This window comes from Urocitellus parryii, chromosome 15 (genome assembly GCF_045843805.1).
Source record: "Urocitellus parryii isolate mUroPar1 chromosome 15, mUroPar1.hap1, whole genome shotgun sequence".
NCBI classification, from domain to species: Eukaryota; Metazoa; Chordata; class Mammalia; order Rodentia; family Sciuridae; genus Urocitellus; species Urocitellus parryii.
In genome coordinates, this window is record NC_135545.1 from 2,721,764 (window position 1) to 2,737,287 (window position 15,524).

The 15,524-nt window shown below is 57.6% G+C and overlaps 1 pseudogene; it reads right to left on the bottom strand.

Annotated features, from left to right (window-relative positions):
* Positions 1–1,039: 1,039 nt before the first annotated feature.
* Positions 1,040–14,739, bottom strand: LOC144250451 (leukocyte immunoglobulin-like receptor subfamily A member 6; annotated as a pseudogene).
* Between the last annotated feature and the right edge of the window lie 785 nt (positions 14,740–15,524).

Sequence of the window (15,524 nt, forward strand, 5' to 3'; positions counted from 1 at the left end):
GAAGAGACTTAGAGGGCCACCAGAGGCCGGAAGGGCTGGCAGGACACGGGGAGGGCCTCAGGGGCGCTCGGGATGGCACCAGGAGGGCAGCTCTCAGCTGGAGGTTGCAGCAGGGAAACCTCAAGACTGGAAAAGAACCAGGACTGCAAGGTCAGAGCCTCAGGACCAAGGGACACAGGGCTCACCTCTGCACCTGGAGCACCAGGAGGAGAAAGGGGACACAGAGACCCAGTGGGAGGACAATGACAAGGGTCCCCAGTTACCATAAGACAGAGACCCCAGACTCAGGACCTCAGAGACGCCGCCCAGGACCAGGCAGGAGAGCCACTTAGCACCTGAGCTCAGGTGCAGGAATCCAGGGTGACGTGGCCACCAGCCCACCTGCAGAGGGACGGACACAGGTCTGCAGGACCACGCAGAGACCAGGTGGGCAGGACCAGGGCCGGGACAGAGAAGGAGGAGAGCAAAGAGCACCCACCCCACGCTCTGCCCTGGGAGTTCCCCTCAAGGTGGAGGGAGAGAGCGGCTGCTCATGCCCACGCTGAGGGGCTCTGCCTGCAGCCCACCTGCCTTGAAATGCTAAGCCAAGGTCCTGGGGCAGAAAAGTGCATGCCATCAACCACATGCACTACCAGTGAAGGCAAGGCCTGGCTGGTGCCTTACCTTCATTGATAGTCTCTGAACTATCAGTGGACTCTCAAGTCCCTTCATTGAAATAGCTCTGTTTCTGTCACCATGGGCAATGCACACGACCTAGTGATTCCATGAAGAGAGAAACCCTGCAGGACCCAGGGAGCCATGTCAGGAGGTGACTCTAGGTGACATTGGGGGTTGATGCTTCTCTACCCTCCAGCAGTAAACAGAGATGTTTGAATTTAGCACCAAGACCTGGTGATGTGGTGCTGCCTCAGCATGTGGAGGGTGGGAGGAAGGGACATGGACAGTAAGAGCAAACACACAGCAGGACTCTCAGGGTTTTAATGTGACTTTCTCACAGTCATGTCCACAGGACCAGTGCCCCTTGCACTGTGGACACAGCATCACGGACAGCTCCCAGTGGGGACTGGTGTGTGGAGGGCTGCAGAGAGTGGTGGGCCAGCCCTGGGTGTGCACAGCATGGTGGGGAAGGCTCTGCAGCCAGCACCCAGCTGGTCCTGCACCCAGTCACCTCTGCTGCCAGGACACTCTCAGGTGCGGCCCCACCTGTCCAGGTGGCCTTCAGACTCCTGAGGGTCCTTCATCACCAGCTCTGCACTCTGAGTGTGCCCTGTTCTCTCCTGTTCACCTCCTGGCTGCATCTCGGGTCCCTCTCTGGCTGTCCTGAGCCTGAAACAGCAGGATCCCGAGGACCAGCAGGACCAGGCCGGCCACGCCCATCCGGATGAGGTTCTGCACTGTGTAATCCTGGGGAGGTGAGGCTGGGAAATGGACACAGAGGTCAGAGGTCAGGAAGGCCAGGATCCCCACACGTCCACCCAGGGCAGCCACCTCCCCTGGCCAGGACGTGACCCTCAGAGTCCAGTCCCATAGCTGAGAATCCTCCCGACTCCCCTGAGCTGGGGTCTGAGCTGTTCTGCACTGGTCTGATGGTCTCAGTGGCTCCTGAGAACCAAGTAGAGGAGGGGACCTGTGACCTGAGGAGCCCCGTCCTGCCTGGGACCCACCTCCTCGCCTCATTCTCACCACAGGACTCTCTGAGCCCCTCTGAGCCCTTCCTGGTCCTCAGGGTCCCCTCTGCTCCTCTCCCTGGTCCTTCACCCTCTCTGTGCTCTGGGAGGTCAGGACTGTGTCTGAGTCACATTGGAGCAAAGTTCAGCTGAGCCCAGAGCAACTGCATGACACCTGCAACTGTCAATCATGTGACAGGCACCACCACCCATCCACCCACCAAGGTATGAGGACACTGAGGCTCACCCAGGTCCCCAGCAGGAAGCAGCAGAGCGGGGCCTGAACTGGGGGGGTCTGACTCCTAGTCTCCTTCTCTCCACCAGAGCTCAGCCCTGAGCTGGAGGGAAGGAGCCTGACACCCCGATGGCCCTGAGCCCTCCCCTGCTCAGTGTCACTGTCACTGCACAGAGGGGACAGGGCCCTGCAGATTCAGGTTCTGGAGGCTTCCCTGGAGGGCCCTCTCCCAGCAGGGCACAGCCAAGGTCAGCCTGAGAGGCACTTGAAGGTCAGGGCCAGGCCTCTCCTCTGCCCTGGAAGAAACTGAGGCCCAGAGGGGAGGGGCTGGTCCCCGTCAGCATCTCCAGAGGGGGCTGCCCCCCTCAGATCAGCCCTGCCCTGGACCCACCTCCCACCAGAGCCCCTCACTCACCACTCTGGGGTCCTGGGTCTGTGGGGGTGGGGGGCTGTTTCTCAGGGCCTCCTGGGGTGGGTGGGAGGTGAGGGCTGGGCTGTCTGCCCCCCACATCAGCTGGCTGCTCCTCCCCAGCCTGGGCCCAGGGTCACCTCTGCCTGGACCTCCCCCTCATGCCTCCCAGCCCTGAGCTCTGGGGCCCAGTTTCCTGACCCTCTACACCCCTGAATCTTGTCCTCTGAAAACTTTGAAGAGGAAGCAGAGATCCAGTGGGACAGTCAGAAGAGCTAGGTCAGAGTGGGGTGGGGAGTCCTGGGTCCCTGTGAGGTATGCGGACTCAGGGACCAGCCTTGGGGATGGTAGGGTCAGGTCCCCCAGAGGGTCCTGGGAATGAGGAGAACAGGAGGGTGAGGGGTGCAGGCTGCCCCTGGGGACTGTCTCTGCCCATCCTCCTACACCTGCCTGGCCTCCCCAGGACCCTCCTGTGCCCACCTGCACCTTCCTGATTCCAGTGGTGGGTGGGTGCACAGGCTGGAGGACCCTGTTGGCCCCTCCTCTCTGAGGGGTGAGTCCCGCTGGCCGACCCTCCCTAGGCCCCTCACTCCCATCCCACCCAGAGCTGTCCTGGGCAGGGCCCTGAGGGAATCCTTGAGCTCACAGAGGATGGGGTCAGGGTCACTCACCTGAGACCACCAGGTCCAGGGGGGCACTGGGCCGTGACAGCAGGTAGGGGGATGAGCTGTGAGAGCCATAGCACCTGTAGGTCCCCCCGAGGGCTGGGGTCACAGCTCTCATGGAGAACTCTGCCTGGTACCATGGGGCTCGGGACTCTGCTCTCAGACGCAGGGGGGGATCAGCTGCCCCCTCCTTGCACAGGAGGAAAGTGTCCATCTTGATCTGTGACTGACACAGCAGGGCCACGTTCTCCCCTGAGGACACTGTGGGACCAGGCTGCACTGAGAGGGAGGGTGTGACAGGGAGCTGTCCTGGAGAGAGGAAGGAGGGTGAGGGTGGCCCCAGCTTGTTCTGAGCTGAGACCTCCCCAGGCCTCTCTCTGAGGACCCTGTGCTCTCTGTCTGTCTCATTGTCTCTGATCCTTCCTGTCCCTGTGTCCCCTGTCTCTGTCCTCTCTGCCCCTCCCTGTCTCTCTCCCTCCTGAGACCCCACCCCACCCTGGCCATCACCTCCTGGGGCTCCCCAACAGGGCTGTGCAGAGGCTGGGTCCCTGACTGCACCCCTGGGCTCCTCACCTGAGACCAGGATGTCCAGGGGTCACTGGGGGCTGACCACTCAGAGGAGAGGCTGTGTCCACCGTAGCACCTGTACTGACCCCCGTGGGAGCTGCTCACAGGGCCCAGCAGGAAGTCGGCCTGAGAGAGCCCAGCCTGGGGCTGCTGGGCAGGGCGTTGGGGGAGGTCCTGTGTCCCCTCCTTGGACAGAGCGAATCTGTCATAGGTGACGTCTGAGTGACACTGGAGGGTCAGGGTCTCTCTAGGGGCCAGGACAGGGCCCTGCTGGGTCAGGAGGGAGGGCTTCCTGGACACCCCTGGAGGAAGAGGAGCCTGGGCTGAGGGCTGGACCCTGCCAACCCCCTGTCTCCCCCTGTCCTCCCTGCAGGTCACCCTCTCACACCCTGGGTCTCTGCCCACAAGGTCGCAGCCTCACCAAATATTGAAGTGAAGGATGGGAATTCCTCACCTGAGACCAGAAGGTCCAAGGGGTCACTGGGAATTGACCACACCTGGGGTTTGCTCCTGAAATAGCCGTAACATGTGAATGTCCACCTGTGGGTGGGGTTAACAGGCCCCACGGGGAACTGGGCCTGGAACTGCCCACTGGGTTTTTGCTGTGAGTCCAGGGTCCAGGTGAGGTTGTGTTCTCCTTCCTTCACCAAAATAAAGCAGTCAAATTCCTTCCATGAGCCACACTGGAGGGTCACGTTCCCTCCTGAGGTCACCACAGGGCTGGGCAGGGCTGAGAGCCTGGGTTTGCTGTAGAATCCTAGGAGAGAAGGAGGCAGGTGTTCATGGCTCCCTCCTCCCCCATTAATGGGCTGTGAGAGGGACACCTGGGAGAAGACCCCTTTCCTGAGGCAGAGCCGGGGCCGGACCCCTGAGTGTCCACTCACCTGTCACCACCAGCTCCAGGAGGTCACTGTGCTGTGAGGAGCCAGCAGGGCTCTCATAGTAGCATTGGTACCCTCCTGCATCCTGAGCAGTCATGGTGGGGATGGGGAACATGGCCCTGTTCCCTGGACCCTGTAAGGGTCTTCTGCATGTGGGGCTCCAGGGTTTTTCCTTACTGAGACAGTTCCATGTGGCGTCCTGTGATCCCTGACACCAGAGGGTCACTGACCTTCCACGGGGAATGACAGGGCCTGGTTCTGCCCACAGGTTGGGCTTGGGGAGGGTCCCTGCAAGGAAACCAGAGGCTGGGTCCTGGCCTGTCCCTACCCCAGGTCCCACTGCCCTACCTTGTCACCACCCTCGGCCCAGGCTGCTCCCTTCTCTCCCGAGACCCCAGGGGCTGAGCCTGGGCAGGACGTGGGAGGCTGCAGGGCCCTCACCTGAAGACCCCCGGGGGCTCTGTTGCAGACTCAGCCCTGAAAGAGAGGTCCCCGTGAGGAGCTGGCATCTCAGTGTTGGGGAGGATTATTGTCCCTTGTGGTCACAGGAGCCATTTGGTACCATATGAGACTAAGACCAGAGCGTTCCCTGTGAACAGGCACCTGGGACCCTCCCCACCCACCCTGTGTCCCTCCCTCCAACCAACACTGACCGAGGCAGAGGAGGACAGGCAGGGTGGACCTCATGCCGCCTGCTCTGAAGACTCCAGCGTCCAGAGAGGAGAGTGCAGGCCCTGCAGGTCAGACAGCACGGAAGTGGTAAGCAGGGGCAGCTGCTGGCCGCCGGTCCCCAGAGCTGAGCACCCACCGGATAGGGCAGCCCCTCTTGGCCCATATCTGGATTCCTCTAGGCAGGGCTCAGAGGAATTTTGCCCCTTTGGGACATCTCAGCAGAGATCTGAGGTCCCCTGACCCTGAGGCCCTTATACACTGACCTGAATGCTGCCCATCCATGCCATGTCACTTGCTGCTGGCCAGTCCCTCTGACTGCACCAGGGGCACCCTGACCTCACCACCCTGTCAGATTTAGACCCTCAGGCAGTGCCTGGTCCCCATTTGGTGCCTGTGTCCAGCACTGGAGCTTCCCTGCTCACCAGGTGACTAGCCCACCCTGGAGACCCCATAACGTGAACACCTCAGCCTTTTGCAGATCTGGCTGAGGCCAAGGAGGTGTCCAGGCAGGTCTCAGAGGAGAGTGTGAGCATCAGTGTCCAGCGTCCTTTTCCTTTGCTTCCAGAGGACCCAGTGCAGAGGATCCCAGGTCCCCTCATTGTCCCCACACCTCCTACCTGGGAGAAACCCTCGTGTTTTGCCAAAGCCACAATCTGCGCCTGGGAGGATCCTCGTGTGTCCCTAGATCTTGTGTTCCAGATGGAGCACTTGTGGGACAACCACACAGAGGTAACCCATGTGGACTGTGCCCTCCCAGGTCTCTGCCTGTCCCTAGTGTTGGCCGTGGCAGGTCACCCTGGGCTCCTCAGTGCATGACCTCAGCTTCCCAGGGCTCCCCCCTCCAGCCTGGGCTCTGGAGGCCCAGTGTCTTCAGGAGGGACTTTCCACCATGTCCTCTGCTGCCTCCCCTTCCAGGGCACAGCAGGTACAGGAGGTGGGTGAATGGGGGCCACATTGGGGCCAGGATGCAGGAGCTGAGCAAAGTGAGCAGGATGTGGTCACAGGCCCCTCACACCCTGCAGGTTTGCTGCGTCCTCCCCACAGCAAGGTGACCAGCTCCTCTCCCCAGCAAGGGCCGGGGGTGGGCAGCTGCAGAGGAGGCCTGGGTGCAACCCCAGCCCTGCAAGGCCCCGCTCCCCCTCCTGCTGCCTGCCCCTGTGTGCACACTGCAGGCTCCACGTGGCCACTTACGTCCAAGGAGACATTTCAATATGTCTCAGCACCTCCCTTGGTCTGTGGGATCAATGGATTCCCTGCCACAGCCCAAGGTGATGAGGGTGCTCCTATGGAGCATGAACGGGTCCCTGGGTGCTCTGTGCTCCTGCTCCTGACGTGTCCCACAAGGTGTCCAGGTCAGCAGAGGTGGGGGTCCTTGACCTGCTTTGCATCCTGGACGTTCACTGTCACAGGTCCTTCACTTTCCCATAACCTGGGAGCCCGTCCCTGTTCAAGTGACTCTGCCTTCTTGACCTTCATGTCCTCTCATTCCTTTGATATCTTTTGTTTGTTTGTTCTGATTCCTTTGCGGCCCTGAAGGTGGACCCAGGCCCTGGGGGTGCTCTGCAGGCCTGTCCCATGAGCTACGTCCTGTCCAGTCCTGTTTAGTTTTTATGTTGGTTCATGAGGTTCCTAAGTTCCCCAGGTGGCCTTCAACTTGCCATTCTCCTGCCTTGGCCTCCAGAGTCACTGGAGTTAAAGCCCTGGGCCCCTGTGCTGGGCTGGTGTCTGTAATACCTTTTAAGGATTCACTGTTTCCATCATCTCCTCCGTCTCCTACTATAATTGAAATGAGTAAAACATCCTCTTCTAACTCACAGTACTTTTCAGGTTTTGATGTTGAATTGCTGTGTCATTTTTGAGAGAGACTCAGGTTCATCTAGAGCTCAGAGACCATGGTACCTATTTGTCGGCATCAGCTCTGAACAGTTTCTCTCCGTGTCACAGGGGCTTCATGGTGGTGCGTTCCCTGTTTCCTTCTGGAGACGCTGCAGAGTCGAACTCTGCTCAGTGCTGAGGGGGCCCTAAGCCTGGAGGGATGAGCCCTCTGCAGAAGGCCGTGGGCACAGGCATGGTCCTGGGTGGGGCCATTGTGACAGGGGTGGAGGGCACTGCACCTCCCACCAAACCTGCTGCTCCTGGTGCCCAGTGGCCGACTCCTCCCACAGTCCCTTATCTCAGAGGAGGACGTGGACAGCACAGAGAGGGAGGAGCTCCCCCTTCAAAGCCCTGTGGGGCCTAGTGAGGCTTTGGGCTCCTGAGGTCCCAGCTTCTCTGAGGCTCAGGAGCCCAGGGATGTCTTGAGTCCAGGAGGCCAGTGTGGGCAGCACAATTGTCCTGCCTCAACAACAAGCAAACCCTCAGCAGATACAGTGTGAAGGGCTGAGATCAGCTGCCGTCCCACTGGGTGGAGCTGGGTGACCACTCCCCGTGTCCAGGTCCTCGTGTCCACCCCCGCCCTGACAAAGACACTCCTCGAGAACCAAGTGGAACCTGAAGGCCCTGTGAGCTGTGGTCACCAAGGCACGCACTGACCTCCAGAAGACCTGCGTCCTGCAGAACCACACTGGGTCCCCTGTTGTGGCAACTCCTGAGTCACCACCCCAGCCCTGGGGACTGCTGTGCACACACCCATGTCATCTACTTGTAATAGGCAGAGGGTGGATCTTCAGTGCTCTCACCACGGAAAGAACAAACGAGAAGGGTAGCTGTGGTGCTGTGGGGGTGTCCGTGAGCTCAGTGTGGAGCTCCTGTCACACCAGAGTCACATCCCAACACAGGAAACTGTCCACCCCAACCATGGTCAACTTTTATTCATCATTAACATGGCAATGAGTCTGAGAGGAGTCTTCACCATGACCTTGGTTTCTCCCAGAGTGGACAGGCCTCAGTGTGGGTTGCTCCTTCACTTTCTCCATGGACGGTTACATTAGGGAGGGCTGGGGAGGGGCAGAGGGAGGCCTGGACCCCACCCAGCACCAGGAGGGAAGCATGAGCCAGGTCAGGCATCTCTGGGGTTTGGGAGAAGCTGCGTGAGGCCTCACACAGTGGCCATTGCCCACCCCCTTTCTCGTCCTGGGCTGAGGTCAGCATCATCCCCTAGAGGGGGCAGAGGTGGGACGGGGCAGCTGCTGGGTCTGGCAAGGCCTCCTGTGTCCCCTCCAGGGTTTCCTGGTCCCCAGTGATGGCCCGTGTCCCCCTTCCTCCTCTCGGCCATGTGCTGTGGGAGGACCTGGCAGGTGGTGGGCAGAGCCTTCAGCTGTCCACACTGGGGAGGGGACTCAGAAGGAAACGGTGCCCAGACCCTTTCTCCTCCTGGGTCCTCAGATCTCGTCTGGACCAGGGTTTGGTCTCTGGTCCTGTGTCCTGGAAGATGAAGGGCTGAGTCTATTTTCTAATCTTCTGTTCAGTGTTCATTGCTTCAAGTGTATGAGGGCTTAAAAATGACCCCTTCACAGCGTCGTCCTGAAGAGCAGCGCTCACAGCCCGTCACATTAGAAAGGAGCCATGTGGAAAGTGTCATTTTCATTCTTTGGTACAAAATAGAGAGAAAATGTGTCTCCTTCCTTGGGAGGAAATCCTGGGCCACCTTCAGGTAGCCAGCAGGGCACTGGGTGGACAGGAGGCTGGGGTGGGCCTGGGACCATCACAGAGGCCGAGGGCCAGGTGGGGGCTGCAGGGAGAAGGTCCAGCAGGAGCCAGGCCCTCCCTTTGGCAGAGCTGTGTGCTGCAGGGGACCAGCCTGGGTCAGGGTTTTCTCTGAGAATCCCAATGAGGGGAACAGGGTTTCCAAAGGGGTGTCCTCCTCAGGTTGAGGCCCTCTCTGTCCTGCACCATGTCTGAGCAGCACTGCAGAGGGGGCTCCTGTGGAGTCCCCAGGCCGACCTCACCCGGGACGTGGCTGCAGCTAGCTGTCCCCTCCCTCAGGGAGTCTCACCTCCTGTGCTCACATTCTCCAAAGTCCTGCTCATGTGGGCAGCAGGGCCACCCCTTCCTGAGTTTCCACCTTGGCAGCTGATGGGGGCACAGGACCCGCCAGCCATGCCCACCTGGATGAGGTCCCACAGGGTCACCTGGATGGTGTGGCCTGTGGACAGGACAAAGGGTCCCTGAGGGCTGGACAGGTCACAGGGGCCCTTTAAGCCCAGCTGGGTGTTGGTCCTTCTGCACCCTGAGAGGGAATTCCACAGCAGATCATCTCTCTGAAGCTCTGGCTGGTGGCAATGGCCCAGAATCAGGAGCTCCTACGAATTAGGAGGGCAGAGGACGGAGCAGCTGGGGTAGTGGGGACCCCTTGGGCCCTGCACTGTCTTCTCATGAGAGCACTGTGTGGCCCTGGCTGACCTCACGCCCCACTGAGGCTGAGCACCCCGTGGCCCCCGGTCACTGTTCCTCAGTGGTACAGCTCAGGACAATCTCGGGGACACTATGGTGATGAGGCTTAGAGGGAAGGTTATGGCATGAATGCCCACATTAAAAAACAGGAAGATCATGGGGTGCAGGGGCACACACCTATAAACCTAGAGGCTCAGGAGGCTGAGACAGGAGAATTGAGAGTTCAAACCCACGATCAGCAAAAGGGAGGCACAAAGCCACTCAGTGAGACCCTGCCTCTAAATAAAATAGGAAATAAGGCTGGGGGTGTGGCTCAGTGGGGCATGCCCGAGTTCAGTCCCCGGTAGTAACAATAGCAACAACAACAAGGAGACCCTGGAAAATCACAAACAAAACTCTAATTGTACATCAAATGGCCCTAGAAGTACAGAAACAAACTAATTCCCAAATCAGTATGAGACAGCAAATAATCAAGGACTGAACTAAAATTAATGAAATAGATAATTAACAAACTCAAAGCATCAATGGAACAAAGAGTCAGTTCTTCATAAAGATGAACAAGCTTCACAAACCATTAGCCAGAATGACCAAAAGAAGGAGAGGGCAGACCCAAATCAACATCATTGAAGATGGAAAGGGAGACATCACTACAGACACAGCTAAATCTAGAGGATCATTGGGGTTATTTTAAAACTCTATACGCTAATAAATCGGAACATATAGAAGGTACAGATATATTTCCAGACAGATTTGACCTACAAAAATGAACTAGGTTGGTATAGAAAACAGACTAATATCATGTGAAGCAGTAATCAAAACCCTTCTGAGAAAGAAAAGCCCGATACCTGATGGATGCTCTGCTGAGTTTCTATCAGACCATTAAAGACAGACCAATGCAACATTCCTCAAAGTATCCCATGAAATAGAGAGGCAGAGAGCACTCCCAAACTTACTCTCTGAAGTCAGTATCACCCTGATAACAAAACCAGATAAAGACACATGAAGAAAACAAAACTACAGAAATATCCCTTATGAACATAGATGCCAAACTTCATAATAAAAATAATAGTAAACCACATTCAAAACACTTTAAGAAGACTGCATACCATGGTCAAGTTAGATTCGCCCCAGGGATGCAAGGTTGGTTCAATATACACAAATCAGAAAATGAAATTTATAGCACAAATAAAACCAAGGGAAAAAAATCACACAATTCTCTCAACAGATGCAGAAAAAGCCCTGGACAAGATTCAGCCACATGGTTACGTTCAAAACACTGAAGAGGCCTGGGCATGGGACTCAGTGAGAGAGGCACGGCTAGCATGTGCACAGCCCTAGGTTCAATCACCAGCAGTGCAAATAACAAACAAACAAAAAAGACTCTGAAGAAACTAGGAAATGAAGAATCTTCCCTTAATATAATAAAAGATATATATTCCAAACCCCCAAAGAAGATCATAGTGAGCAGAGAGTATCTGAACGAATTTCCTCTAAGATCAGAAAGAAAAAAAGGATCTCCATTCTCACCACACCTGTGCATTATAGTTCTTGAAACTGTAGCCAGAGCAATCAGGCAAGAGAACGAAATTAGAGGGATACAAATAGAAGAAGAATGAGTGCATCTATCTTTCATTACTGATAACAATGCTGTTTTTAAAGAAACAAAACACTCCACCAGAAGACTTCTAGATCTGGTGAACAGAATGTGACAAAATATTTGCCATCTTCTTTTCCAATAGGGAATTAATAACAAGAATATATAAAGAACTGAAAAAAATAACACCTAAAAAAACTAATAACATGCTCAATAAATGGCCAAATAACAAAAAGAGACATTTCTCAAAAGAAAAATTACAAGTGACCAACAATCATATGGAAATCGTTTCCACATCTCTAACAATCAGAGACATACAAATCAAAATGGTGCTAAGACCCCATCCCACACTAGTTAGAAGGGCAATCTTCAAGAATACAAATAACAATGAGTACTGCCAAGAATGTGGGGAGAAAGGACAAGCAGTAAATACCTTCTTGGTGGGGCTGCAAAGTGGCACAACCACTTTGGAGAGCACTATGGAGATTCCTCAAAAGACTAGGAATAGAGCCACCATATGACCCAGTGACCCCACTTCTTGGTATTTATAAAAACAACCCTATAATTAGCATACTACAGAGGTAGAGCCACATCAATGTGCATAGCACCAGAATTCACAATAGCCAAATTATGGAACCAGCCCAGGTACCAGTCAACAGATAAATGACTAAAGACAATATGATTTAGACACACAGGGAGTTCTACCCAGCCAAAAAGAAGAAGGAAACTATGGCATTTTCTGCAAAAGCTAAAGAGAAAAAGGGAATAAAAAAGAGATCTCACAAAACTAGAGGGAGACCAGTCGAGCAGAGTTGAGGACCAAGGGTCAGGAAGGAGGGAGGGCAACAGGGAGGACCTGGGGAGGCAGTGGACCGGGTCATGCTGTGTGCAGTGTGAACAGACCTGGATGCAAATCAATTTATATGGAACAGAAATGCACCAACTAAAACTAACTTAGTAGAAAGAAGACTGTCCAGTAGAGTGAAGGAAGGCAGGGGAGGGGGTGGGGGAGGAGGGAGCCCTGGGGATTGACGTGGGCAGACTGCTGTGTGCACTATGAACAGGTCAAATGAACCCCACTGTGGTGCCTTCCTACACGGCACTGGTGGATATTACACACATGGACTCCACAGCCCACGCAGGTTTGCAAGAGCTTGAGTTCACTGTTACCATGCAGCAGGGGCTTCTGGAACCTGGTAAGCAAAGGGGGGTCTTCCCTGACCCTCCACCAGGCTGAGCCCTGGGCTTCCTTCCTGCCCTGGGATCCCCAAGGCCCTGACACAGCTCAGGTCTGCGCCTCCATCAAGGTGAGGCCAGGGCTGTGCTCAGGGCACTTGGGGACCGTCCCTTCCACTCTGGCCTGCTCCTCCTTGGTCTAGTCTTTATCTACACTGGGACACCCTCAAGGTGTTAATGTCCTGTTTGGACTTTGGCAAATGCTCCCTTAGAGGCTCAGCAGGAGTGCGGTTCCCACCCTGAGAATGAGGACATCCAGCTTTCGGGGTCTGACGTCTTTCCCAGGACAGACAGTGGCTCTTTGCGGAGCTGGTGGGACCCAGTCAGTCTGTAGCAGGGCCTGTGTTCTGCCTTGTCCCCTAGATTGACAGTGAGGCCCAGGTCAGGGGACACTCAGCACATGTGAGCACAGGTCAGAATGTCCCAGCAGCCGAGGCCTCCCTCTGTCACTGTGGGAAGAGGAAAGGAGGCAGCGACCTCTTCCTCTTTCTGTGGGGCATAATGTCGACACCCCAGAGGGGCCCAGCCAGCACATCCTGTCCCCTGTGTCCCCTGTGGGCCCAGCTCCAGATAGGGAGGCTGCAGGAGCCTGAGCCATGGCCCCCTGCTCCATTGCCCTCCTGGCCCTTGGTGAGTCCTGGAAGGTGGGGACTGGGTGGGTGGAGGTGACAGGGCATGAACAGGTCCCTTCCCTGCACAGGCCTGAGCCCAGCAAACCCAGCAGACTCTGGGCCCTCCCCCAGGGCTGCCCCTCACCTCTGCCCAGGCTCAGTGTGACCAGGAGCACTGGGTCCTAGAGGCAGACACCTGGGTTGGGGACAGGCCCAGCCTTGGGAAGGACTGGGCAGCAGAGAGGCTCTTGGAAGGGGACCTGGAGGTCTCGCAGCCACCCCAGGGCAGGAAGAAGGCCACCCTGACCCTGGGAGCAGGTGGCCTGGGGAGCAGGGAGGCTGAGTGCCCAGGCTCCACCAGGCCCTGCTGGCCCAGCTCTGGGGGAACCGGGGCGCTCTTCTCACTGGGCTTCTCTTCCAGGGCTCTGCCTGGGCCAGGCCATCCACGCACAGGAGGGTGAGTGCAGGTCCCAGGGCCTCCTCCCAGGGCAGCTGTGGACAGGGGCATGTGGATCCAGGAGCCTGGGGACCTTAACAGTGTCCCACGCGTGGGCAACCCCAGTGTGGCCCTCATCAGTCCCTGTGTCTCTGCCTGTCTCCTGTGGTTTCCTGGGCTGAGCACAGGACTCTCCCCTGACATGGTGGCTCTGTGTCTGGGGACGTGGCAGGATGCTCTGATGGGCCACCTGGGAGTGGGTAGGTGGGGTCAGCAGGCCTGGCCTCTCCCACTTTCCTGTGTTGGTGGAGAGCGTCCGTTCCTGCCCCTCAGCAGTTGTGCAGCCCACACTGTTACCAGCCACAGTCCCCACGCAGGCCAGTGGCTGCCCTCCAAGAGGCCCCTGGACTCCCTCCACCTCTGGCTGCAGTGTCCTGAGTGACAGGCACCTGGGCTTCTCCCACCCTGGGCCGTGTGTGTGGGGCAGGGGCTAGACACCTGTCCTAGGTCTCAGCCAGGTGCCCCACGTCCCAGGGAGCACTGTGTCACCTCCTCTGTGCTCCGATGTGCCCAGGGACACTTGTGCAGGGTCACAGCTGTGGACCTGGACAGGGTCTCCACCTGCCCGTCCTCCCTCCCCAGGAGCCTGTGTCTGTGCCTCTCCTGCTCCTGTCCACACACAGAGGGGCTCTGAGTGGACAGACAAGGACCAGGACTGAGGGAGATGAGGGGAGGAGATGGACTGGGGTGGCCCAAGGGTGGGACATTCCAGTGGGCAGAGGGGTATGTGCAGGAGGCCTGCTGTGCAGCAGGTGACCAGCCAGCAAGTGCTAACAGGCTGAGAAGGAGGGGACAGTGTAGAGGACACCCGAGGCAGAGGCTCAGCAGAGTCCACTGGACCTGGCCCAGGGCAGGGAGGGGTGGGCACAGACACAGCAGGGCCAGGATGTCCAGGCTCCCTGGGGATCCTGAGCCAGGCAGGATGCACCTGGGATCAGGTCCTCCTCACCAGGTGGGAGAGCAGCTGCAACAGCAAGGAGGATGGGCACAGGAGGGGACACAGGGATGGGACCCAGGGAGGACAGAGGGAGGGGACACTGCATAGGGACATAGGGAGGGGAAACAGGGAGGGGACACAGGGAGGACAGAGTGAGGGGACAGAGCAAAGGGACACAGGGAGGGAGACACAGAAGCTGAGCCCAGGGAGAGGGAGGCAGGGAGGTGGATGACTGTGAAGCCACAGAGTGACCGCAGCTGCACAGCTCTGTAAACTGCCCAAGAACCCTGGGCTGTGCACCTGAATTCAGTCTGTGGCTCAGCCACTCCTCCCAGTGGACGCTGAGCCGCTGTCTGCTTCCTCCCAGGGGCCCTACCCAGACCCTCCATCTCTGCTGAGCCAGGCTCTGAGATCCCCCAGGGGAGGCCCGTGACCATCGTGTGCCGGGGCCCTGCTGGGTTTCAGGAGTTTCGCCTGGAGAAGGAGGGAAGACCCCAGATCTGGGGTAAGAAGAACAGTTCACCTTCTGAGCGAGAGGCCAGGTTCCTGTTCCCCTCCATGAGTGAGGACACTGCTGGGCGTTATCACTGCCGCTACCTAAAGTCCACGTGGTCTGAGCTCAGTGAAGCCTTGAGGCTGGTGCTGAGCAGGGAGGACGTCACCCAGGCCCCCACCCCAGTCCCAGCTCAGCCATCAGGTTGGTCCCCAGGTCCTGGACCCTGTCCCAGCTGCCATCCTGTCCACAGCCTCCTGTCCCCACTTGACCCCAGGCCCCTCCCTCTGCACAGTGTCCCCTCAGCCCTCATGCCCTGAGGTCCCTGGAGCCCTGGTCTCATGGGACACTTTGTGTGACCTGGACACAGGTCCAGCATGGGGTGGGCATGGAGCTGCACTGCTGTTGGGTGGGGAGGGGTACCCAGAGATGGTTGGGGGCAGACCCCTTCCAGAACAGTGTCTCCTCACTCAGATGGAGGGTTCACTGTCCTTCCCACGGGGCCAGAGCCTGGGTGGCTGGGGGTGACATCTGGTGTAGTCCCCTCCCACTGGGCAGGTCACCTGGCCCAGGGATGGCCCTGACAGGGCTGGAAGGGGCACTGGGGAAGCTTTGGGATGTGATGGTCCATGTCCTCTGTGCTCAGTCTGGTTAGTGTCCAGGAGGGTCAGCCCATCCCAGAGAGGGACAGGGGACATTCTCCATTTAAAGCCAAGTCTTCTCTCCCTT